The following is a 26,863-nucleotide window of genomic DNA, read 5'->3' on the forward strand; positions in this document are numbered from 1 at the left end:
TATTCTCCTTCATTCCTTGAGCTTTTCTAACTTGTGGCGTTTCTTACAATATTCCTCTTATTTTGAATGACAACTATAAGGAGTAACCTGCGCAGTTATATGCGTAATTACGCTTAGTAACTTATTACCCAGGCGCGCGAAGTCTTGTTGCGGCTTAGGATAGTTTTTACACTAGCATACTTTCGCATTACGTATTTTCATTTTGCTCTTTCATAAGCTTGCAGCAATATAGGAATGTGTTTACGAGTGTGTAAACAGAGCATTCTTTACTTGAATTTCAACTCCAGCATTATCCAAATTATTGTGCTGTTGGGTGGGCTTTGGTTGCATGATTTCTAGCACATGTTAACAGCACAAACTTTATACAGATAACTTTGTCCCACATTTGATCTTGCACATGTGTCTAATTTTGGAGCTCTTGAATTTTCGCTGCGGCATTGTATACATTCCCCCTTGATCATATTAGACTGTTTGTGAACATGGACCATTCACCTCGGAAGGCTCGTTTCTTCATTATAATGTTAAATTTATCTGCCAGGTCCAGATGTACGATGAGGAGCTTGAAGATTACGTTGACTTGGATATGCACAGCAACATCCAAAACAAGGCCAAAATAAGATTGGCACGGAGGATAGCCCCTGAAATGAATGTGAGTACGGTTACAGGTTGACGTAGTTGGCATCAAGTGAAAAGGGTCATAATTGTTTAATGGTTTGATAGTTGGTACATAACTTTCAGGAGAGCAGCCAGCAAGCTAGGATGGAGAACCATTAAAGAAGGCTAGAGTGCACTAGTAAGAGGCAGCAGGGATTGCAGCACACTAAAACTGATAAAGCTTGCACACATATCAGCAGTTGTTTGTAAGGTACATGTAAGAATGTTAAAAAATAAACATGTTGAGGTTGTATAGAAAATCACATTTTTTAGTAGATGACGATGTCTTGTTTGCCAGCATTTTGTATCCATTAGATGAAGGGTGCAAAATGGTGCGCATACACAGAGGACATGCAAAACATGGCACTTGTCTTGCCTTTCTCTGTGTATTTGTCTCAATTTGCAGTTCTCTTCTAATAGCTATGTTTCGCAAATAGCCAAAGAAATACTTCAAAGAATCCTGTGCCCTCTTCACTCAGCTGTCTGCCTCGCTTGCTGCCTGGACACCTTAAAGCTGTATCAGGCATTGAAAAATGCCAGGCTTTCTACATTGCAGTTTTGCAAAACAGAAAGCTGTTTAGGCACAATTAATTTTTCAAAGGACTGACAGGTGATTTTTAAGGACAGAGATTTTTATGATGCAACAATAAACTCGTCCTCAGAAGTGTTTATACCTCCAGCAGTTGCTTCCGAAGGTGCAGGAAAATTTAATGAGCAATTTTTTTTATCTGAGCAACCCTAAAACACATTGCCCCCATGCTAGCAACACTGAAGAGTAAGAGCGATGCCGTTAACCTGCCTCGTAAATTGGGAATGCAGAATGATGAGTGGGTTTCACGACATAGGGTTTCTGTCGTACGTCATTCTTTTTTTTTCAATGTGAAGCATTCTTTGCGAACTTTGGCCGCATTGAGTGTGTCTATCTACCTATCTAGTTTCTATTTCGGTGGGGCTGGTGGTGTCAACCAACTTGAGCTGCTGGGTATGTGCTCACGGTCTCGCTGCCGTGTGGTCACAACATTACTGTCAGTCGAGCTGCATTATCCGACTCTCGCATCTGATTCTCATTTACTACCTGTGCTGAACCAGACGACCTGCGCAAGATACTGGTATGTCGGCTGCAGAACAGCGGATGGTGGCTGCCTTTGCACGAACAGCAAATTGATAGCATGTTTTCCCCTCATGCACGCTATCAGCTCCTGCACACAAAGAAGCTCTTGGAAAACTGAAGCTTCGTCAGGAAATGCATGAACTTGTACATTGCGCTCTTTAGAAGTTCACTTGAGCAGCTCTAGGATCGTGTACCACAGAGGTACTACTTGGTGCAGAGAAAAGGGGATGTGTTTGCCATGATTGAGCAACGAGGCAAGCCCACGTTCTTTCTGACCCCCAGCTTGTCTGAACTCCACAATGAGCGTCAAGTAATTGAGAGAGTCAAGGAGCTGGTGGAGGCACACCATCGCAGGGTCGACGCTATAGCCAGCTACCTACAAAATGCATCGCATGACTTCGATTCCCACTGTACGTGGGATCTGCATAGTTTCTTTTAAATGGAACCAGCATATCTGCTTACGATCCTTTCACTTGCAGACAGTTTCGTGTCTGAAGCCATGCATACTTTCAACTGGTTGCATGAATGTGTAACATGAATTTACTTTTACTGAAGTAATCCAGGCTTCATACCATGATTACAGTATAAGGATATTGAAAAAAATTACAGAAATTTCAGGACTGTTATCTGGCTGTTACACCGATGTGCAGGCGTCCAGTGAAAAAGATTGTTAAAATAAAAATAAATAGTGTTAGCAAACCGCATGAAAAGTCCAAGAATGGAAAGGAAATTATACATACATCATAGCAGTTTTAATGGTTTGCAATTAAGGCATGTTAATTGAAATAATATAGTATAATATAGTAATGAGAAATAATAGGTTATCAGAAAATTGTAGTATTCTGTTTTAACTGCAGTATTAACAGAGCATTCACCTTATGAATACTTACATGTAGCGTGAACAAACAAGAGCAGTCACAGTGCCTCCAGACTTGCCTAATGCGTTTCCATATATTGACTATGTGCGTAGCTCGCAATATTCTACATGTCCTTGCTATATAAGCTCAGCCTTGTTCTATAAATAGCTCACTTGAGCTGTAAATATAGGTTCGAAGTGGAAGTATGTTTAATGGGTATATGCGTAATGAACACCCACTATGAAGACCTTGACTTGGAAGTGGTTGGGGTGTGCACAGTTAAAACAGTTACTTTACTGTCTTGACAATTCATTCATTAAGCTACATTGCACTGCCTCATGTTTTCCGTTTGAAAAGTTAAATATATGTGCATCTCGCAGCGTGCAGGCCCTGCGTTTGCTGTTCGAGGTGGAAGCAACACGGAAATGACTCAGTCTAGGTAAATTATTAGTACCGAAAGGGAAAACCACACATTTTGGGATGTTAGCGTTTCTTATTACTATTTTTTTGGTTACTTAGCTATATAAAGCAATCTGTATATTGCCTTGCAGTGCTGTTACAGAATGTGCAGAGGAGGTGCAGCATGTACAGTCTGTGCCGTTGGAGAAGGAGAAGGACTACTTAGATTTTGTACTACCCTCTTTTGACCATTACGAGGAAGTGCTTCGTAGAAAGGTCCCAATTAATTGTGCAGTGCGACGTGCCATTATCAACAAACTGTTTGCAGCTTGCTTCAAGATAGCTTGGTGAGCGCTCCATTATGCTTCTATTGCTTTCAGCTTTAATTCGGTATTTTGACTACTCAATGACTCAACCTTTCATCATAAGTGTTCAGCGTTGCCATAAGATGTTGGTCGTGATATAGTTGCACAGAATACACTACCTGTGTGGTAACTTTTTCTGCTTGCTGTAGTGCCAGGACACAGAAATGCTTCCAAAGCAAGCAGAATCTATCTAAAAGTATTAGTGCTCCATTTAACACTGTTATGATGATATCAATTGTCACGTACAGCGCATACATAGACGAGGGACAAAAAGGATGACGTAGACAAGCCCTGTCCCTCGTTTTTGTCCCTCGTCTATGTATGCGCTGTAAGTGACGATTGATACCATGGAATACCAGCTAGCCCATACCCAAACCTTGCTTCTGTTATGATGAGCCCAGAATTCGGTCTTAAGTCTGGGAAATGTTCTAGCTTGCTTGCCCTCCTTGAAGTAACTGCCCTCCTTTACGAGATAACATCACCCTATGACCCCTGCTACATCCTGAGTGGACACTGGCAACCAGCAGGCCACAAAGAGGAGGGGGGCACTGATGTAGCAACATGACAATGCTGCGATGGCACCCACTTCACTTGGTCCAGAATGTGTCAACACCAATTTGCACTCAGTTTTTTAAAGTGCTTGTAACTACTAATTGCAGCATCAGGTGCAGATTTCAGAGTGGAAAAAATTCCGAATTGGTGCTCAAGGGGCTCTAAAACACTTTTCTAACTAATTGTAGAATGATGTCACTGTAAAGTATCATCAGCCTGGTTACGCCCACTGCAGGGCAAAGGCCTCACCCATACTTCTCCAACTACCCCGGTCATGTACTAATTGTGGCCATGTTGTGCCTGCAAACTTCTTAATCTCATCCGCCCACCTAATTTTCTGCTGCCCCCTGCTACGCTTCCCTTCCCTTGGAATCCAGTCCGTAACCCTTAATGACCATCGGTTATTTTCCCTCATTACATGTCCTGCCCACTGCTGTAAAGTACGTTGCCTAGCAAATCTTGTGCCTCAAAATTTGTTGTGTACTTCAAGCATAAGTAGAGTTAGAGGTATTATTGCACTGATGCAGTTTTCTCTCTCCTTTCATGTCCACTAGCATGCCAGAAGCTACACAGGGGGCTAACAAGGCCTCGCGCAAAATTTGGGAATTTAAAAATATTTTTTGTGATGCTACTTTTGGTTCAGCCGTGCATGACGCACTCTCAATGCGAGATGGGCACTTGTGCTTAAGCTGCTATGTCATTCACAGAGGCTAATCAGACCACAGTTGTCAGAGCATTGCACTGGTGAGAGGACACATTGCAGCACCCTGTCGTGGCTGTAGTATCTATGCCATGCTGCTACATAGCTCTGGTGTGATCTCCCACAGTACACAGCAGACGCAGCTCCACAAAACTCGTGTGTAGACAGAAGTACAAAGACGAAAAATGTTTTTAGTCTTTGAGATCACTTCCATGTGTATTTTGCATTTATTATACTTAAGATTAGCATTTAATTAAAACTGGCAAATATTTTGCACTGGTTTTTCTTGGGAAAAAGAATACAAAATTGCCCATTTATTAATTGTATGATTATTTCACCTGATGTACAGGTACCCTTCTAGACAGTTGTACTGCGTAGCTGCTGAGAGGCTTGTCAGTGCATACCCACACCTTGCTGACAGAGTTGGCAGCGGAAATGGCCTGGTAAGTTTCATACATCCCATACTGTCGCCATATTTACATTTCTAAGAAAGAAATATCATTTCTACCTCATATGGACAATTCGACTGCACCATGTATCTGCACTTCTGAGCTGCCATGTTATATTATGGCTGTTGATTCTCGTGGTCATGTAGAGATGATCAAAGGGATAAACTTTATGTTGTCTGGTGTTTTACTTTGTGCTAATAATGACGTGTATGTTTCAGTTCATCCAAAACTTCTCCTTTGCTACAGATAAGCTTTTACAAACAGTGTTCATAGTTTGTCATGGAGTATGGTCATGAAGGAAAAGAAATAAGTGACGGGACTCATCTGGGAGTTTAATCTGAGCCCAGCATCAAATTAAACTGTTGCACCATTTGTTCAGCAGCTATCTGCCTATCAGCAAGCGATACGGCATCAACTTATGATTCATCAAGTAGCAACAGTTGGCCACTTCATTTTTTGCCGTTGTGGCCTGTTTGACTGCATTGAAATTGCTTGCACCATTTCACGTCATAGGCTGCAGCATTGTTATTGTACACTGCAGCCAGGTTGGCATGTTTTCATGGCATTAGGTCCGTTTAAATGCAAAAAGTGGATCACTGTTGGGGCTTCTACCAGCTTTATGATGCATGCTGCCATCATTGTTTTGATGCCCTAGGGGTGTTCTGCAGCATTATATATATATATATATATATATATATATATATATATATATATATATATATATATATATATATATATATATATATATATATATATATTCCGCCGGAACTAGACGTACGCTAACTTTTATGTTGTTATGCCTATTCCAAGTTTATGGCGTGGATGTTGCAAACTTTATGGCCGGACCTTCTGTTAATAAGCAATTATGTTCGATGCATAAAACAAACTGCAATTATGGTCATACTTCTATGTGTATACAGGCAATACCAATAAACTTCTAAGTAGTTTTAACAGTAGTGATATGTTTCCAATTCTTCACAAGACTCGTGGGTCTTGGCATTAAGAAACAAATTCAAGAACATGCGTAAGAAGGCAGAGAATTGCTCCGAAGAAATGTTGGCAAAAAAAAGGCACTTCCTGGTCAAGCGGAAACAGCAGGTGGCTTCTGGTGAAGCTACAAACAAGAAGTTATGCCGCCTTTTTGTGAGTTGCAGCTGAAAAGCTTTCCGACATTTTCCAACAGTACTATGGTCGAGCAAGTGCACTGCCATTTTGTGGAGCTGTAAATTGCTTGAAAAACTGAAAGTGACAGACCTAGGACAGTATACAGTCGCCGACCGTTTATTCGGACCTCACGGGGACTGCGGAAATGTCCGAAAAAGCACATTAAGGAAAAAAGTTTCATTTCCACGCACTTATTCAGGCTTGGCAGTAGGCTTGAAGAAATTGTGAATGTGCCATTGCACGCTGTTCCATGTACACGCAATCAGATATGCTTAAATCTCTGAGAGGGTCGTACATTCACTATAGGCAGCTGAAAGCACAGTCACTGCTTGTACTCGGAGTTGTCCGGTGGTGTAGCAGAAACCTGACGAATGATCTTGCCGTCGTCGAGCTCTGCACATGTCAGTACAGCAGTGTTAGCACCTGTGAAACTGCCAAATGAGATGGTGTCCAGAATCGCGATGCAACTATTGCGCAGGTCTGGGCAGGAGATTTTCGGTGTCAGTAGGGAGCACATCTGAAGGCGACAAGTCCTAGGCCTCCCGTCACCCGCTTGCCGGCATTCCCCAGCGCAGTCTGCGCGGGCACTGTCGGCGCCATTAGACACTTAATGTGATGTTTCCCTATGCCGCGTTGGATCATCACTTCTACACAGCATACAAAGCAAACACCACCATGCTGACACCAGTTGGACAAACGAAAAACGTAACCTATTCTCACCGTCGTGCACAAAGAAGAAACAAATCAGCTGCTAAATTATCTTGACGTGGCTTACTAAGCTGAGACCGGAACTGCTGTAGCCACTCTATAGAAGCAGGCAGAAACGATGATGATGAGCGGGGATTTGCAGTAGCCACTTCATGGGGCAGCAAGGAAGCTCCGTTCAAAACAAATATGGCATTCAGCAAGTCGAACCATGCACTGGTCAGAGTCTGTGCATGGTGCTCTCAATCGACTTGGCTCAAGGAGTGTCCGAAAAATCAGACGAGAGGTTGCAAGGTGTTCGAACTTTCGGTAGTTGTATACTAATTATACATTATGGTCTATGGGGAGAATGGCCGTGCCGCGAAGCAGACCGAATAATCGAGCGTGTCCGAATTTTTGGACTGCAAGTCCGAGAAATCAGTCGGTGACTGTAGTATCATGCAGCCAGTATTTCCAGGCAGTGTATAAAACCGGAGGTCACAGGGAAATGAGGGAGGGGGCTTGCACGGAACACATGCATGATAGAGTAATGGCTTCTCTCCTCTACACAATGATACCAAAGTAAAGGAAGTGCAATTGCAAAGATCTAAGCAGTAATAGTGCAACATCTTTATGTTGCAGGTGGTTTAGCAAGTGACCCCTTTTGCTGACCGAACTGAAAGACCTTTCACACGGGAATCCTGAAAATTGTAACTGACACAAAGAAAACGCAGCTTACAAATCGCGTAATGTTCCAACTTAGAGAGGGAAAAAATATATTTATGATTTCATAATTTATACTTTATTTGCAGAACGTTGTTCAATGAAATAAAATAAATTTAGTTGTTTGCACAAGCCTATAGCATGAACAAGAAAGGGTGAACCTAGCTTTTCAACGAGAGGGGCAAGAAAGGACATTTTTGGTTATCCTTCAGTATGTCTCATAACAGTAAGCTTCTTTACGAATTCAGCCTGTGCATACTTTGCTACATGCTAAACAGGCAGCCAAGTGTATTTTGTCTTACATGCAGTTATTCTCTATGTTAGTGGCAAAATTTGAAAAAACGGAAACTTCGAAAGTGAGTTTGTGCATGCAAATTAAAAAAAAATCAATCATGTTCATTGTCATTCACATTTCCCCAAGGTTATCTACTGCGATCAGTTATGTTATATGCAAAAGCATAGTGCGTTATCTTCTTCTGAGTGCAAAAGAAAGCCATGAATAATGTATAGGCTATGGTGACCATTGGCATCTCTTAAAAAGTTGCATGCCAGGTCTTATGATGGCTTCCATTTGTTCCATGAACTAAAAAGCAGTCTACAGTGATGCTGAAGGACTGCAGGTGTTTTCTTATACATACACACCACAGAAATAAAAATTAAGTTTGAGTTGGAGCCATTTGTTTTAGTGTAAGTTTGGTTCACATGATGACCAAAACAGATTTCATGCATCTCTAGTCAGCTGCTGTTCTTTGACTTTTGAGTGAAAGATTAGCAACTATTAGCTGCATCTATTGAAAAGCATTCGGGTTCCTTCTGTATTGCTGCACGTTGCTTCTTAGTCCATGTAACATATGGAAGCAATAATTAAACCTAAATAGAATTTTCATCAGATTTACCATTGGCATACACATCACTCGGGCTTGGGTTTAAAACACTTATGCCATATCGCAGTACGACACTAAAGCAGAGGCTGCGGGGCACTGATAAATGCAGCATATGCACCATTATTGATTGCTTAGCTTGTATTCAAAACAGCATACCCACTGTTCCATCTGTAGAGAGTAAATTTAAACACACAAAATTTGTAAGTTAAACTTCTGACAGTAGGTGGGGCACGTGCCTGTGGCCTGTGTTCTGGTGCTGTGTCTCGGCAGGGAAGCCAGGGTTAGTGAATATAGCAGGTCCATTTGCACATTGACAGGCTAAAGAATCAACATATAAACTGTTGAATAATCAGATAAAGGGACAACGAAGAACCAGCTATGTGGCATGAATTGTTTGCTGAACCTATATGCAAAGAAAAAAAATTGACATGAGCTGAGGATTGACAGGGAAGCCATGCCAAGCCAGTGTGGAATCTGCACTTTGACAGGTATTGGAATTAGGGAACTTTTTCAAAGTTCTGAATTGGGAGAAAGTGACGACAAAGTAAGCTGTAGCATGCAATGTCTGCTGTAACATACATGAAAAAGACCCAAAGGGATGGAGGAGCAGTCAGAAAGAAAGGGGAAGGGGCCATTAAAAGGGTTAAGCAAGGCAAGATTACACGTATATCATCAGCCTGGTTACGCCCACTGCAGGGCAAAGGCCTCTCCCATACTTCTCCAACAACCCCGGTCATGTACTAATTGTGGCCATGCTGTGCCTGCAAACTTCTTAATCTCATCCGCCCACCTAACTTTCTGCCGCCCCCTGCTACGCTTCCCGTCCCTTGGGATCCAGTCCGTAACCCTTAATGACCATCGGTTATCTTCCCTCCTCATTACATGTCCTGCCCATGCCCATTTCTTTTTCTTGATTTCAACTAAGATGTCATTAACTCGCGTTTGTTCCCTCACCCAATCTGCTCTTTTCTTATCCCTTAACGTTACACCTATCATTCTTCTTTCCATAGCTCGTTGCGTCGTCCTCAATTTGAGTAGAACCCTTTTCGTAAGCCTCCAGGTTTCTGCCCCGTAGGTGAGTACTGGTAAGACACAGCTATTATATACTTTTCTCTTGAGGGATAATGGCAACCTACTGTTCATGATCTGAGAATGCCTGCCAAATGCACCCCAGCCCATTCTTATTCTTCTGATTATTTCTGTCTCATGATCCGGATCCGCCGTCACTACCTGCCCTAAGTACATGTATTCCCTTACTACTTCCAGTGTCTCGCTGCCTATTGTAAATTGCTGTTCTCTTCCGAGACTGTTAAACATTACTTTAGTTTTCGGCAGATTAATTTTTAAACCCACTCTTCTGCTTTGCCTCTCCAGGTCAGTGAGCATGCATTGCAATTGGTCCCCTGAGTTACTAAGCAAGGCAATATCATCAGCGAATCGCAAGTTACTAAGGTATTCTCCGTTAACTTTTATCCCCAATTCTTCCCAATCCAGGTCTCTGAATACCTCCTGTAAACACGCTGTGAATAGCATTGGAGAGATCGTATCTCCCTGTCTGACGCATTTCTTTATTGGGATTTTGTTGCTTTCTTTATGGAGGACTACGGTGGCTGTAGAGCCGCTATAGATATCTTCCAGTATTTTTACACATGACTCATCTACACCCTGATTCCGCAATGCCTCCATGACTGCTGAGGTTTCGACAGAATCAAACGCTTTCTCGTAATCAATGAAAGCTATATATAAGGGTTGGTTATATTCCGCACATTTCTCTATCACCTGATTGATAGTGTGAATATGATCTATTATTGAGTAACCTTTACAGAATCCTGCCTGGTCCTTTGCTTGACAGAAGTCTAAGGTGCTCCTGATTCTATTTGCGATTACTTTAGTAAATAGTTTGTACTCAACGGACAGTAAGCTGATCGGTCTATAATTTTTCAAGTCTTTGGTGTCCCCTTTCTTATGGATTAGGATTATGTTACCATTCTTCCAAGATTCCGCTACGCTCGAGGTCATGAGGCATTGCGTATACAGGGTGGCCAGTTTCTCTAGAACAATATGTCCACCATCCTTCAACAAATATGCTGTTACCTGATCCTCCCCAGCTGCCTTCCCCCTTTGCATATCTCCCAAGGCTTTCTTTACTTCTTCCGGCGTTACCTTTGGGATTTTGAATTCGTCTAGACTATTGTCTCTTCCATTATCGTCGTGTGTGCCACTGGTACTGTATAAATCTCTATAGAACTCCTCAGCCACTTGAACTATTTCATCCATATTAGTGATGATATTGCCGGCTTTGTCTCTTAACGCATACATCTGATTCTTGCCAATTCCTAGTTTCTTCTTCACTGTTTTTAGGCTTCCTCCATTCCTGAGAGCATGTTCAATTCTATCTATATTATACTTCCTTATGTCAGCTGTCTTACGCTTGTTGATTAACTTCGAAAGTTCTGCCAGTTCTATTCTAGCTGTAGGGTTAGATGCTTTCATACATTGGCGTTTCTTGATCAGATCTTTAGTCTCCTGCGATAGTTTGCTGGTATCCTGCCTAACGGAGTTACCACCGACTTCCATTGCACACTCTTTAACGATGCCCACAAGATTGTCGTTCATTGCTTCAACACTAAGGTCTTCTTCCTGAGTTAAAGCCGAATACCTGTTCTGTAGCTTGATCTGGAATTCCTCTATTTTCCCTCTTACCGCTAACTCATTAATCGGCTTGTTATGTACCAGTTTCTTTACTGCTAACTCATTAATCGGCTTGTTATGTACCAGTTTCTTTCGTTCCCTCCTCAGGTCTAGGCTAATTCGAGTTCTTACCATCCTGTGGTCACTGCAGCGCACCTTGCCGAGCACGCCCACATCTTGTATGATGCCAGGGTTAGCGCAGAGTATGAAGTCTATTTCATTTCTAGTCTCGCCGTTCGGGCTCCTCCACGTCCACTTTCGGCTATCCCGCTTGCGGAAGAAGGTGTTCATTATCCTCATATTATTCTGTTTCGCAAACTCTACTAATAACTCTCCCCTGCTATTCCTAGTGCCTATGCCATATTCCCCCACTGCCTTGTCACCAGCCTGCTTCTTGCCTACCTTAGCATTAAAGTCGCCCATTAGTATAGTGTATTTAGTTTTCACTCTACCCATCGCCGATTCCACGTCTTCATAGAAGCTTTCGACTTCCTGGTCATCATGACTGGATGTAGGGGCGTGTATACCTGTACAATCTTCATTTTGTACCTCTTATTAAGTTTCACAAGAAGACCTGCCACCCTCTCGTTAATGCTGCAGGCTTGCTCTTCAGAAATATTTACCTCTGCATTCTTGTGGTTTTGCTGCATCATTTCAGTTACTGCATCTCGGTAAAGCCAAATGAAAACACCGTATAAACACGCTCGCTTGCCCATCAATAGTTCAAATTCGAAGGACTACTCAGTGGCGTTCAGTTGGACATTAGTGCTTTCGCATTCACAACTTGTAAAAAGGGCTTGATTTTCTTTGTGTTTCAGGATTGCAGTCATCTTGTAGCATATGGGGAAACTGCCGAGTCATTGAGGCTGCACAATGAATGGCTACAAGACAATGCTGGCTGCCAAGATGAAGAGGCAGTAAGGCCGAGGCTGCTTGCAACAGCAAGAGAGAGGCATGATCAACTTCGCAGCCTTACGCTGTCAGATGCTCTGTTGCTGTTCCCCTTTCTGGCAACTGAGGCATCGGTATGCTTTAGCAAGAGCTTTTGTAATCTTTTTTGTTTTTGTTTTACTGGGTTCTTAGCTTTAGGTTAAGGCAGCGGCTTAAGTGTTTCAGTCAGTAATTCTGGCATTTTTCTTTCAGGACAAAGCAAACAAGTGTGTGTATTGCAGTGACAAAATAACATGGGATAACAAAACTGAGTTGTATTTTGGGATGAGTAAGCTTAGCAAACTCTTTTGTAATGATAAAGTAATCACAAGAGCACAACCATAAGATGCTCAGCATATGAAGTTTGTAGAATATATGGATCAGCATAGTGCTATAAACAAGGTTAAAAAATTTTAATACAGTGTTCCACCAGTCACATTTGTCTTCAAAAATGTGGTACAGTCACATACCAATGATTTATACACGTTCATACAGCTTCAAGGTACTGCCATTCGCCCAATGGGCATAATTTATATGGAGAGGCAATGTTTTAGATGTCTTACAACTCACCGGTTGACTTAATTGAAAGGTGCCTTTATTGCTGTTGGTTGTGTAAGAAGAAAACAGGGAAGGCAGAGAAAGCATAGTGGAAACTAATTGCTTGATTGAAATGTGGAAGTATAACAAAAAGGCAAATGAAAGGAGCGAAGGACAACAGGTACAGTAGGGAGCCAAGTTTTCTGTGCGTTTCTTCAAGACTACAATAGTGACTATTCTACCATTCACTTTTTTTGGTTCACCGCGCACATAATGTGGTGATAAGCCCTTCTTTGGCATTAATTCTGCCTGTCGAGAACTCTTCTATGCAATGAGTGAGAAGAATGAAGTGACCCAAGGTGCTTGATTGTGAGTTACTGCTATAAAAGAAAACACTTAATGAATATAGATGAACTATGCGTGAATAATTATTTCTTATTTAAACATACCACTCATAAGGCAGTTACAAAAAAAGTGGACTAAAAGACGATTTGCTACTTGTTTATTTGTCCACTTTCATTTCCCTTTTTCTTATCGCTTCTACGTTTGAATCAACCATAATTTACCTGGCTTTCTTGGTTTGTTGACTGTTTTCTTATGTAGTAACTAACAAGCAATTTTACCCGCCGTGGTTGCTCAGTGGCTATGGTGTTGGGCTGCTGAGCACGAGGTCGCGGGATCGAATCCCGGCCACGGCGGCCGCATTTCGATGGGGGCGAAATGCGAAAACACCCGTGTGCTTAGATTTAGGTGCACGTTAAAGAACCCCAGGTGGTCAAAATTTCCGGAGTCCTCCACTACGGCGTGCCTCATAATCAGAAAAGTGGTTTTGGCACGTAAAACCCCAAATATTATTATTATTATTAACAAGCAATTTTAAATTCGACAGTATGCTGATGCCGTACGAAGGTTTATTGGCTGGTTGCTTGCTCCTAAGCTTATGTACTACTATGTGATGCCTGCTCTAAGAGGTGTTTGACATCTGCTGCCTTGGCTGTCCTTGCACAATTGGTTCTCGCTATTGCATTAGTTTGCTAGTAGATAAAAGAATTCTTGAACATTCTTTCTTTTCTTTCCAGCGTCTCGTGGAGTTTGACCTACTTTTCCAAAGAAACGTGATGGAGGCAATGGAGAATGGCTGCAAGCAGCTTGGTTACACTATTCTGAGCTTTGGAGAGCCAGAAGAGATTGTGGCATTTTCCGAAGTGGGATCCGGTAAATATGTTTCTATGATGACGCTCTTAAAGGGCAACTCGCATTTTTTCAACCATATTGTAACATTGTCATATTCAAATGGCATTGGCAGTTCTGTCACCCGTAGGGTGATTTAGTTTGCTTAGAAGTTCACCAGTAATTTTAAATAACCAATAAATGAGATACCGAAATAGGTAGCTGCTTCGTGTGACAATAGATCCTACACCACCATAATGTAAACATGCAGTACATGTGGTGCTAACGCCAAAGAAGCCAAGCGGATCATTTCTCCTGACACAGGGAGCTCTTACAGAGTTTCCAAACTAGGCAGTGGCAATTTAAGTGAGGATTCCAGCCACAGTGACGGTATTGTCTCTGATGTCACAAACACAGTGGCCAGTAGAAAGTCGCGAGTCAAGAATGCAACCAATCTTTAAAATTCATCTTCAGCCGTATAGTTTGGTACAGATACTCGGAGGGCAAAAGAGAACACATATTCCAAATTTTATTAAAATCAGTGGACATAGAAAAATCGCCGGTGTTGCCCTTAAAGGGAGTTCAGGAATTGTTTTTTGTGGGGTGATGGCAACTGCGGTGGTGGTGGGGTTGGTATCAGGTATCAGAAAGTCGGCAATGCTGGTTGAATTGAAACCTTGAATTTCTTTTTACTTGTACTTGTCAAGAGTTATAAAGCAAGTTGTTTTGTGTATACCTTACTCAACTATATTTGTGTTGCTTACCTAAGCCAGTAATGGGCAATTATTATGTGCTTTCTCAGTTCTCCAACGTAGAGCTGAGTTAACCTAAATGAGCTAGTTAAAGGGCTCTTAAGTCACCTCTGGCTTTTTTTGCACATTGTATAAACATGCACATCGCATAAGTCATTCTGTAATGACCATCTTTGTGAATGTAGCAATGCTATGCTCTGCGAAGAACCCAAAAATTTTTAAAAGAATCTTGTGCTCTTCTCCCGGCTTTTCTGCTCCCTCCTTTGCATGCTGTAATGCACGCAGGGTGTTGTCACAACCCTTACTTTTCGCTGCCCTGCATGGAGTTGGTGGGAATATGCAGAGAGAACAGAGTGCAGTGAGGAGGGTAGCAAAGGCCTGTAACTTTGCTAATACGGAACCTTTGAAAAAATTCTGGTTGTATGTTCATTGTGAACACTGCTGCCACTTCAACATTTTTGAGATGAGTGGTTTAGTGGTTGTCTAATGTGATGTTCTGAATTCTTTGCGATCTTATTCTGAAGTGTTGTAACCATAGTTTTCTCTACAGTTAAAAAATAGGATGTATGTATGTTTCGATATGTGGAATATTTGGCAGTATGTTACGAAACCATGAAACATGAGGGAAAGCATCCAAAAGAAATGTTAAAATATGCCATAATTCTAAGGGTGGAGCAAGCGCGCGAGTTTTCAGCACATACCATTTCTTCCCGTTTCATTGAGCAGCAAGCAGACGAAACTAGACCCACAGTCATTGCTACTGGTGGTAATCATCCATTGGAAGATTAAAGCACAAGTTATTTCACTAGTTATGTGTACCTCAAGTGTTTATCACAGTAGATGAATTGCCCATGCAGGGCTCTGAGGCGCTATATAAAAGCTGTAAGCTGTTTGGTGTGAAAGGTTTCCTAAGCATTCTACAATATCTGATTTCTTTTTTAACAGAGGATGCTGTTCTGGCAGTTCTGCAGTTTGTAGCAAAGCGCTGCAAGGAGCCCATAGATAGCATCATTACGCAGGTGAGTGCCTGTAGGATTCTGACTATCAAGATGCTTCTGTTGCATTTATCATTCTGATTGGCTTTCTGTTCACTTTGTGTTTCAGTGTGCTACATTTGGCTATTAAAATGAGTACACAGGAATTAAAAGCAGATTGTTTATTTCTTATTAGACTTGCACGCAAGGACGGGACGTCGAACGAAGAAGGGACAATATGCGCAAACTTCAGCTGGTTTTTATTGTGACAGCGACATATATATATGCTTCCACAATCGGAAAGAATAAAACGGGATGGCAAGAAAACAAGCAAAACCATGTGCAAAACTGCATAGCCACTAGTGAAACCAAACATCACTGTCATACCTTTTCACCGCCCAGAAGCAATATATGTGATATATATGATATAAGCGATATATGTGAGAAAATAATATCGTGCATCTCTTAAAGATAGGATAACACCCATTGCATGACTTGCAGTGTTCTGCCATGTGGCCTTCGATGCCTTGCTTTACCTTGCGGTGATGTTCTGCTAGCCTCGTTTACGTATCGGCTGGTTTGACCGATATAACACTTGCCGCACGTCAAGGGAACCCAATATACTACACTTTCTTTGCATGCAACGAACTCGTGCGGTGTTATATCGGGCGTTATATCAGTCAAACCAGCCGATGCATAAACGAGAGGCTAGCAGAACATCACCGCAAGGTAAAGGAAGGCATTGAAGGCCACATGGCAGAACACTACAAGTTATGCAATGGGTGTTATCCTATCTTTAACAGATGCACAATATTATTTTCTCACATAAATTGCTTAACCAGGGAGATAGTTGAAGCCAGAGAAATTCTTTGGCATGATCAGAGTTGTGTTAGTGCCCCATCTGTAGCATTAAGGGATAAGGAAGTGAGGTTTCTGGGCGGTGAAAATGTATGACAGTGACAACGTTTGGTTTCGCCGGCACATGTGGCTATGCAGTTTTGCAGCAAACCTGGTTTTGTTTGTTTTCTTGCCATCTCATTTTTTTTCTGATTGTGGAAGCGTTTATATATGTTGCTGTCACAATAAAAGCCAGTTGAGTTTGCGCATATTGTGTGTCCCTTTTTTGTTTGACGTCACGTCTTTGTGCGTGCAAAACGCTAATAAGAACCATGTACAACCAACTCGCCCAAAACCTAATGCTTTTGTTTATTTCCTCTAACTGCCACAGGATACTTTTGCCAATAGGCATCATGCTTTTAAAGGACACTAAAGGCAAATATTAAGTCAAGCTGAAATGATAAATTAGAGCTCAAGAACATTTAAGGCCTCACTATTGTCTTGAACGAAGCTTTAGTAATCGAGAAATTTACGTAAGGGCAAGAGACGATCAGACTCCCCCAGGACATTCAAGTACTAGCCTGATGACAACGGCACTCATTAAAACTGTCACTAGTTATCAACCACTTGTAATAGATAATTGTATTGCAATGTAAGATGAAAAAGATGTCCAGTTCTATTTCATATTTAGAAAAACGAAGCCCTGACAACCACGCGGGTGGTTGAAGGGTTTCATTTTCTCCACTCTATCGCCTGTATTTTCACATTCCAGTAGTTATCGTGTAGTGCTGAGCTGGTTTTGCTGGCTCAAGAAACTGGCGTACTGCGAGTAGCAGAAAATGCCACATCCACACCACTTGACCAAGAGCAGCTGCAGCAGTGAATCCAACACTCTCTCTTTGCTCTGTTGCTTCTTGGCTGCGTGCTTGCGCTTTTTGCAGAAAACCGTGATGTCTGTTGGGCACAGTTTTACTCACCGATGGCAGTAAAGGGCGGTGACTGCGTGTGCAAAGTCGCCACTTGCGGGCTGGTTATATGAATTGCGCCAAAGGCATCCGAACCCTTCAAACATGATTTTATCTTTTCTTGGCACGAAACAAGTGCAGTGAGGTTTCTGGAATTATATTTTGACAATCTACATTGACTTAGTATTTGCCTCTAGTGTCCCTTCAAGTACCGCATGTTTGTCGGGGGCATGGAGGTGGCTATCTTAATATTAATGAAAAAGTTGTAATCAGTTGTCTGAGTGTCATGTACAATGAGACCATTGTTTTCTATGCAAAAGTATAGAACTGCCTGGAGAGCCAGAACTGCCTTGTGCAAATTTTTACGAATCCACATTTGGTTAAGTACTAATAGAAAAGTATTGTAGCTATAGCTCTAAGAATATTTAGCGACAGACTACATGTCAGTTGCCTCAATTGCAACTGATTATCGCAGAGTATCACTGCTACAATATCAAAAGCAAGAACGAAGTGTTGCATATTAGAGATTTTTCTTTATTCTTATTTGAATTTATGTAGTGCGCGGTTTCAAAATTTTGCCAACCTGTTGCCATGAAAGTTTGAATTTCGAGCAAGTATCTCTTCTCTCAACAGCACTAAATGTCCCACGAGAGGTGCTCAAGTTTGGCCAGATCAGTAAATGACCTTTATGATAAAATACTCTTCAAAAAAGCAGTCTGACTTTCCTAAAATAAGGTTATTGGCTTTACTAAAGCAACCTTAAAAAACAAGTTGCATTATTTTAGTTTTGGAATTGGAAAATGAGAAATGTGGCTGAATAAATGGTTCCACCATTGCGACACATGCGGTCTGTATGTGCTTGTAGCAGGTTCCTTTACGGCACAAAACGGAATCGAGGCTTTTGACCTGTAGTCTATTGCTAAGTATTCTTAGAGCAGTACCCACCATCCTTTGCTTTGGGAGCCAACCAAAATGTGAATTCGGAAAGATCTGCAACAAGTACTTTAACTCATTAGGTGCTTATATTTTCTTTGTGAAGCCAAATGTTTCTTGAAAACTAATTTTGTCCTCAGCACTTGGGCAGCAAAAACAAACGAAAGAAAGTCTTTTTTTATCAGGATAACAATAGTCACTGGACATGTCCGGCTTTCTCTTAAACACCCACTACTCGCGTGTGGGTCTAAAGCGAAAATGTTTTTTTTGTAGTTGGTTCAGCGTTATTGACTCTAAAAGACATTACACAATAGCATTCCTTTTTTTAACCTTAGGAAGAAGCCCCGCTGACCCCGTGTCTGGTGCAGGATGAAGGATTTGCACTGCACATCGACAAGCAACTAGTGTTTCAAGTCTCCTCGCTGCTTTCGGGAGTAGCCTGCCTCTTTGCATCCTTTTGGGTGTTTCATGTGGAATACCCACGAAAGGCGCACAAAATGTTAACATTCATAGAACATGCATTTCTGAACTTAACGCACACAAAGCCACGCGTCAAAGCTCTTCAACTAATCAATTTTTTCAGAGGCCATGCAGACTCCCTGGAAGAGCCATAGGCTACTAACCAGTGGCCACACTCATGGCCTAATAAACTTCTTTGCAGCCGATTCTTGTGTAGTTTCACAGCCCAAATGATGCTTTGGTCCAAGGGCTGGGCAATCTGATGTGTTAGGAAGCAGAAATGCTAACTTCGCAGCTGCAAAGTTATCTAGTGTGGTGTGCGCCGATGCATTTAGGATAACTGCAATTCTGTTCTTCGCTGCAACATAGTGGTCAGTGAGGCGCATGTACGCCTCAAAAAGCTTTGCAGTCCATGCTTTTGTATTGCTGCAGTAGACAAGTCTAGACGGCAGTTGGGTGCTTTTCAAACATCTTGGCATGGCTGACTTCCCAATCACAAGAAATGATTCACTTCGAATGCAACTGAAATCCTGTCATTGGCATGCTTACCGCCAGTGCATGTGTCGTCATTGAATGCAGGCATTCTGTCTAGTAGCAGCTTGAAGAGCGCAGACTCATTCGTGTTAAAGATATTGTTGGGTGCGCAATCCATCAAGATGTGCCTCAGCTGACCATTTCGCCATGTTTCTGCATCCTCTGTGTTGCCAATGGCATCTTCTCCTGAAGTGGTCATGTTTATGCCGTGCCTCACTTTAAATTCACCAGCCAGCTGTTGCTGCATATGAAGTGGTTCAGCTGCGAAGTGAAAACCGGGGCCTTCTCGGCAAGTAGGAATTGCAAAAAGACAGTGGACGTTAAACTGCCTCAATACTGTAATACTTCAATCATAATATGGTCGTCAAGCTTAAGTTATTGCTTGTGTTTTGTAATATTGTTGCCTTGCACACAATTGTTTTCCTAGTTCTTTTTGTGCTGTTTGCCACAGTTTATTTTAAAAATATGTGCCGGCTTTTTTCTGCAATGTGCATTTGTTTAAGATACAGTGGCCAGCGCATCAAAGTGACTAGTAGTGCACAGCTCATGTGTTTTATGTTGTAAAGGTGCTGAGCTTGATACACAAAAGCAACAGTAGCAGATATACTGTGAGCGAATTTTAACGTACTGGCTCCTATGTTATGCACCATTCGAATTTGATTCAGTATGAACAGGCTTCAAGAATGTTTGGTCAAATGGCCTAGTGAAACCTTTTTTTATATATGACTTTAGGAGTATTAAAAAGTGCCTTTAATTGTTATTATTTATTTCGGTAGATAAATGTTATATTCAGTCACATTATAGGCAATTTATTTTTGCACACCAAAATGTTTGTAATGAGCACAGGTGTGCAAGAAAGCCCTCAGGAATGTTGGTCACCTGTGCTGTGTTTCAGCTTTCAGCTCAATAAGTGGGATGAGTTGACCTCTCAATATAGTGCTGAGGTTTTCCACTTTTATTTCTGTTGTACTAAGTCGCACAGACTACCACTGACTGGCATCAATGCAAGATTGTTAAAGGAGTACTGACACGAAAATTTGGTGTCCCGGCTTCTTAAGTAGCTGCTGACTCCATATTTATGGTGCGAAGCCTCAGTTCCATGAGAGTGCTACAAATTAATAATTACAACACCTTTGTACGGCTCGTCCAAAACACTCTTCTGGCAGAGAGGCCTCGGACATGAAAAAGGTTATTTGTCGCTTCACCGAAAGTGAAGTTGGCAGTGTGTAGTAGTTGAATTGAATTGAAGTTAAGGGCATGAACTGATTGTGTCGCCGAAAGCTGCCAAACTGTCCCCTCTGATTGTTCACTTCTCTTGGAAATACAGGGAGACACTCCCTTCCCTCTTGTCCCGTGGAGTGTTAAATGGACTGGGCTTTAATCACCACGACCGTGGTGTGCATACACGTTGGCAGTATCCAGTGCCATGAAATTGCAATTGGTTTCATCGCTACATGCGTAACCTTTTACACCTCTGAAGCAGCACTGCTCTTGGCATGCATTTTGAGTCCTAATAAAAAGTAATTTAATTAATTATTGCATACTTGGGGAATTGAGATGCCATAATTTATTTATTCGGTTGAGGTCTATCAAGTGAAGTAATAAATGGGACAAAAATTGTCAATACTTTCAATTTGACAAGGCTTAAATTTGGCAGCTTCACAAATCTAGTCATATGCTAAAGTGCTGGGCATGGTCTGGTGAAAAGGGATTGTTTAATAAGCTGGTTGAAGCTTCGTATGTTGATATATTTTAAGTGTGTGATAAGTTCCTTAAATTTGTGCCTTTTCATTCTTTGCTGGCCACTGGCACCATTGTACAGTGCCTGGATTTCTTTGTTTTAGCCGTTGTGCAAGCTTTCTAGTCACTAGATCGAAGTATATATTTGTGGTAAATGCTGAATATGTGATAAGTTCAGGTTTCTTATGTTTGTGCCATAGGTTTGTCATTATTATTTTATTGTGCAAGACCGTCTCCTGGCCACTGAACTTTTTTTACATTACCTGTATCTTTAAAAATACTGTTCTAAACATGTGCAAACTGTCTAGTCACCATTTGTACTCATTGTTGGAAGGAACTGCAGGACTGCAATATATAAAATGTGATATTTCTAATAAAATATTTTGTAAGTGCTTGCTTTGCATGTAATCTTTCATAGTGCACAAGAGGAACTCCAAGAGGTTTCTACCTTGGCGTCTGAACAGCCCGAAACAAAGCCCTCCAAAGCTTTTAACCACTTTTAAGTGCTCAAAAAGCAATCTCGTGGGAATGCAAGCCAATGGCTTGCATTTTCGGGACTGCATTTTGAGCTTCCAGCAGTGAGTAAAAGCTTTGGAGGGGTTTATTTCGGATGTAAAAATTACTCCCATTTACTGCCCCAGAAACGGGGGGGGTAGGGGGGAGTAAACTACAATGCCTTTATTTCCACCTATTTACTCTTAAATTAACACAAAAAAACACCTTTATTCCACCGCAAATGCTCCCAAATGGAAATAATAAAACTCCCATTGTACCTCTTCGAATTTCTGCAAGCGGGAGTAAAATGGTACTGCTGATTGCTCCTAATGTACCCTGCAAACACTCTCATCTAAATGGGAGTATTATTGCACTCCCTTCAATGAGAGTAGAAACATGTACAAAAGGGCATGCGCTAGAGGACAAGCCAAAAATGCCCATCTGGGTGTTTTTCTGTTTACAGTGTAGGCTTAACTGGATTGGGTGGAGCTTGCAATGATCGAGACCTTGCGGACTAAAGTGGTAGTATTTAATCACGTTACCTTCAGGTTGGTTCCAGATCACGTGGTTTTAGCTCTCAATAGATGGTTTTTGGTCACGTGATCTAAACTTCTGTACGTCGTTAAGCCGGCTCATGACATCCTTTTACTACGTTTCTCAGAGATGGTAGTAAAACGATTTAGTGTAACGCAATTTACTGTCTCATGCCAGAGTAATTTTCTGGTGTAAGGTAGTCTTCAAAGCTCATGAGCAGCAATAACCCCAATGTCGGCTAACGTTTGCTCCCATTGTAGCTCCACCGCTGGCTGCACGCGCCGTGAGGCAGTGGGCACGGACGCCCCATTTGGTGATCGCTCTGTCTGTAGGGGCAAAGTTCTGACTGGTGTTGTATAAGTCGCGGGTCGCATTTTTCGTCGCGATGATAGATTTCGTTTTTTACAAGCACTGCTCTAGGACTCGAGGAGGGCACATGTAACCGGCAAACAGAGGCCTCAGGAGAGCACCTGTAAAGTTTCGTTTGTTCTCTTAATTGTCCTCGCGTCTCCGTTGGGACGTGAAGTTTCTGGGACGATGATTCGCAGTTGTTGATCAAATGAAGACAGGAAGCGATCGAGATCAGATGTACAAGAAATATTTATAGGTAATTTTCTCTATATACATGGCAGATAAAACAAATGCATTACAAGCTTGAACAATTGACAAGCAATGTCTCGCTCTTCGACTGTCTCAATGACTGTTAGAGTCCAGACTCGTTTTAACGTACATAGTACGGAGCCTTACTGATCTATCAGGAATACTGATTTCAGCCAAGTTTGAGGGACAGCATGTCGTCCCATTTTTTATAGACCAAATAGACAAAGAAAAAGGGCTAGGGCCGCTGGCCCCTCCCACAGATTCAGTTGCCAATGAGAGTCAAAATTTTGTGAAGCCACAACCCAAAGGCATGGGCTTACTTTTAAAAGTAAACATAGTCGAAAACAAAGTTATTTTCCTTCTTCCCTAAAAATTCGTTGCCCTCTCATTTCTATGTAGTCAGTGACGGCCTCAGCAAAACACGTCAGGCCCGTACAAGTTATTGCTAGGCCGTCTCAAACCCCGATGGCGTCTCTAGACCGTAAATGTCTCGGAAGCCGTGGCATCGACACCGCGTACTGCAGCCACACTCAAGGTTGGTCCGCGTGAGAGCTTCATGACCGTCCATTTCATCCGAACTTATTGTCTACTAGACAAAATTCTCCGAGTCCGTTCTCCGATTGCGAGTGCAGGCGGCGCAGGATCTCTAGGGCACACACGGGGTAGCGGGGGGATCAAAGCTGGAAGCAGGGCGGCTCGTGGGGGTTGGGGCCGCGGAGGCCGAAGCGTGCCAGGGGGTTCTCGCATAAAAAAATTGACCCTCCGCGATAGCGGGCAGCCAATCTTATACGCACCCCTGACACGCGCGCGCAGGCCTCGGCAAGCGCCAACCCACGGACCAGTTTTGGTTCCAGCTTTGGTGTCCCCGTTGCTGCTTTGGTGTGCTGGGGCCCTCTAACGCAAACTATTGCAATATATTTTTATTCCAATCTCCTATTGTGAAATTTGCGTAACTGCCGACGCAAGCATCGGGCGGTCACCTACAGGGTTGTTCGAACAGACCAATCAAACGCTCTCCTTGTTCATAGGAGGTTACTTTTGTTTGCGTGAAAAACGAATAAGATTGCCTACACTGAGCAGCTTGTCTTATCTAATTGGCTGACGAGAGGCGAGGAGCACGCTCAAGTGGAGAGGTATTCGATGGGGCCGAGCGACTACACTCAATATCCATAACCGGATGAAGAGGGTGGTGCCAGCGTCTGCGATTGCTCCGTTTTCCCTTACTTTGCTGGTGGTGGCTGGTCGAAAATCGTGGCGGCATGCAACGAAAGCTTAAGAATGACACTAAAACGGATCCTCAGCAAAAAATAGTTGGCAGAACTCGGTCGTAAACGTTCCGAAAGTGCTCGAAAACGTTACACGGCCACACAAAAAGTTTTATTATACGCAAATAAACCCATGCTCTCAGACACGCGCGAGTAGCCAGTGCATCATCGATTGGCGGCAGCCATCTTTTATTCCTTTCTGAACGGGGCAGCCTGCGGCTGTTCAGAAGAAAATTCCGTTTTGTTTGGCATATTAATGCTCCTTTAACGCGTACAGGTCCCTTTGACGCGGTGAGTTTTTGCGGTTTTGTGACGTCGCGTGACAGCAGGGGAAGTAGGTGAAGCTCGGAAACTTTTGACCAATAGCCGAGGGCTAATGGCGAAAAGGCGTCGAATCAGAAATAACTATTTTTCATTTATTTGGTCAAATCATACATAATCATTATGTGCACTTCCTATCAGATGGGAGCTATCGCGGTTTTCGTGACGTCGCTTGACAGACATGTGAAGTGGGGCTTGCCCGAAAAAAGTTTTTGCCAATCGCGGAGGGCTGATTGCAGAATTGGAATAGAAAAGTTTGGAATAGTTTTACGTTATATAGCGCCCCAGGAGGCGCCATCAATAATGCGAAATAATGAGACGTTGTCAGAATTAGCAAAAAAAACACGATTGAATAAGTATAATTACTTCCAGCCGCCAACTTGTGACGCTAAGTTCAGCAGTACCACGCTCCGCGACTTGTGCAGCATCAATCAGAACATTGGCTCTGAAGGTACGTCAGACTCGAGCCGGCGGCGCTGGTGCTGAGTCAATCGTCGTCACCGGCGGCCTTTCAGTCACTTGCATTCAACCGCGATTGCTAAGGTGCTCTGCCTTCTAGATTTTAAATATATGCGGCCCGGGCTCTACTACGGTCGCTACTGCTCGCACAGAAACATCTGTGATGTTATTTACAAGGTATACATCGTCGTAAGGCGTGAGATAGCTATGACCAGCCATGACTTACTTAGCACAAGCGCAGCAGGTGCGAGACAGTCTGACGGACACAGCGGTTGCCAAACCGGGCATCAGTGCCTCCTGTTTCACCATTTTACCGCGCCGGCAGCCAGCATCGGAGCGTAAAGAAACTCAACCCAACTCCGCAATGCCGGAATGCCTAGGGACAAGCGCCTACAACACGCGCTAAGAAACTTCTTCCGTAGTACCTAGGCAGAGTCATATATTCAAGGAGAAAAAGCCCCCAGATTTTCTCTCTCGCGCCCGCTCTTGCTCGCGCCTGCGCACAAACGACTGGCGATCCCTCTAATAAACGTCTTGTGGTGCTGAGGTAGAATGTCTGCTTCTCACGCAAAGGACCGGGCTTCGAATCTCAGCAAGTGGATAGCGTTTTCCACTGTTTTAAATACTTACCTTATCGCCCGCTAAGCCTTACCAACGTCGACTAAATATATTTATGAACGTGCTGGCCAAACGATTTCAGGGTGTGTGTGATAACGAGGCTCGTTGGCACGCATCAGACCTGTGGTCATCATCAGCCTGGTTACGCCCACTGCAGGGCAAAGGCCTCTCCCATACTTCTCCAACAACCCTGGTCATGTACTAATTGTGCCCATGCCGTCCCTGCAAACTTCTTAATCTCATCCGCCCACCTAACTTTCTGCCGCCCCCTGCTACGCTTCCCTTCCCTTGGGATCCAGTCCGTAACCCTTAATGACCATCGGTTATCCTCCCTCCTCATTACATGCCCTGCCCATGCCCATTTCTTTTTCTTGATTTCAACTAAGACGTCATTAACTCGCGTTTGTTCCCTCACCCAATCTGCTCTTTTCTTATCCCTTAACGTTACACCTATCATTCTTCTTTCCATAGCTCGTTGCGTCGTCCTCAATTTGAGTAGAACCGTTTTCGTAAGCCTCCTAGGTTTCTGCCCCGTAGATGAGTACTGGTAAGACGCAGCTATTATACACTTTCCTCTTGAGGGATAATGACAACCTGCTGTTCATGATCTGAGAATGCCTGCCAAACGCACCCCAGCCCATTCTTATTCTTCTGATTATTTCTGTCTCATGATCCGGATCTGCCGTCACTACCTGCCCTAAGTACATGTATTCCCTTACTACTTCCAGTGTCTCGCTGCCTATTGTAAATTGCTGTTCTCTTCCGAGACTGTTAAACATTACTTTAGTTTTCGGCAGATTAATTTTTAAACCCACTCTTCTGCTTTGCCTCTCCAGGTCAGTGAGCATGCATTGCAATTGGTCCCCTGAGTTACTAAGCAAGGCAATATCATCAGCGAATCGCAAGTTACTAAGGTATTCTCCGTTAACTTTTATCCCCAATTCTTCCCAATCCAGGTCTCTGAATACCTCCTGTAAACACGCTGTGAATAGCATTGGAGAGATCGTATCTCCCTGTCTGACGCATTTCTTTATTGGGATTTTGTTGCTTTCTTTATGGAGGACTACGGTGGCTGTAGAGCCGCTATAGATATCTTCCAGTATTTTTACACATGACTCATCTACACCCTGATTCCGCAATGCCTCCATGACTGCTGAGGTTTCGACTGAATCAAACGCTTTCTCGTAATCAATGAAAGCTATATATAAGGGTTGGTTATCTTCTAAACATTTCTCTATCACCTGATTGATAGTGTGAATATGATCTATTGTTGAGTAGCCTTTACGGAATCCTGCCTGGTCCTTTGGTTGACAGAAGTCTGAGGTGTTCCTGATTCTATTTGCGATTACCTTAGTAAATACTTTGTAGGCAACGGACAGTAAGCTGATCGGTCTATAATTTTTCAAGTCTTTGGCATCCCCTTTCTTATGGATTAGGATTATGTTAGCGTTCTTCCAAGATTCCGGTACGCCCGAGGTTATGAGGCATTGCGTATACAGGGTGGCCA

General features: G+C 42.7%; 2 long non-coding RNA genes across 2 annotated transcripts; both read left to right on the forward strand.

Annotated features, from left to right (window-relative positions):
* Positions 1–611: 611 nt before the first annotated feature.
* LOC139052298 (uncharacterized) lies at positions 612–3,343 on the forward strand. The gene is made up of 3 exons (XR_011509831.1): positions 612–649; positions 3,003–3,061; positions 3,174–3,343. It is a non-coding gene; the product is annotated as an uncharacterized lncRNA (long non-coding RNA).
* Positions 3,344–13,802: 10,459 nt separating this feature from the next.
* On the forward strand, positions 13,803–19,393 carry LOC139052303 (uncharacterized). Its single transcript, XR_011509834.1, has 3 exons — positions 13,803–13,915; positions 15,568–15,641; positions 18,667–19,393. It is a non-coding gene; the product is annotated as an uncharacterized lncRNA (long non-coding RNA).
* The last annotated feature ends 7,470 nt before the right edge of the window (positions 19,394–26,863 follow it).

Source organism: Dermacentor albipictus, unplaced genomic scaffold (assembly GCF_038994185.2).
Source record: "Dermacentor albipictus isolate Rhodes 1998 colony unplaced genomic scaffold, USDA_Dalb.pri_finalv2 scaffold_21, whole genome shotgun sequence".
Classification (NCBI taxonomy): Eukaryota; Metazoa; Arthropoda; class Arachnida; order Ixodida; family Ixodidae; genus Dermacentor; species Dermacentor albipictus.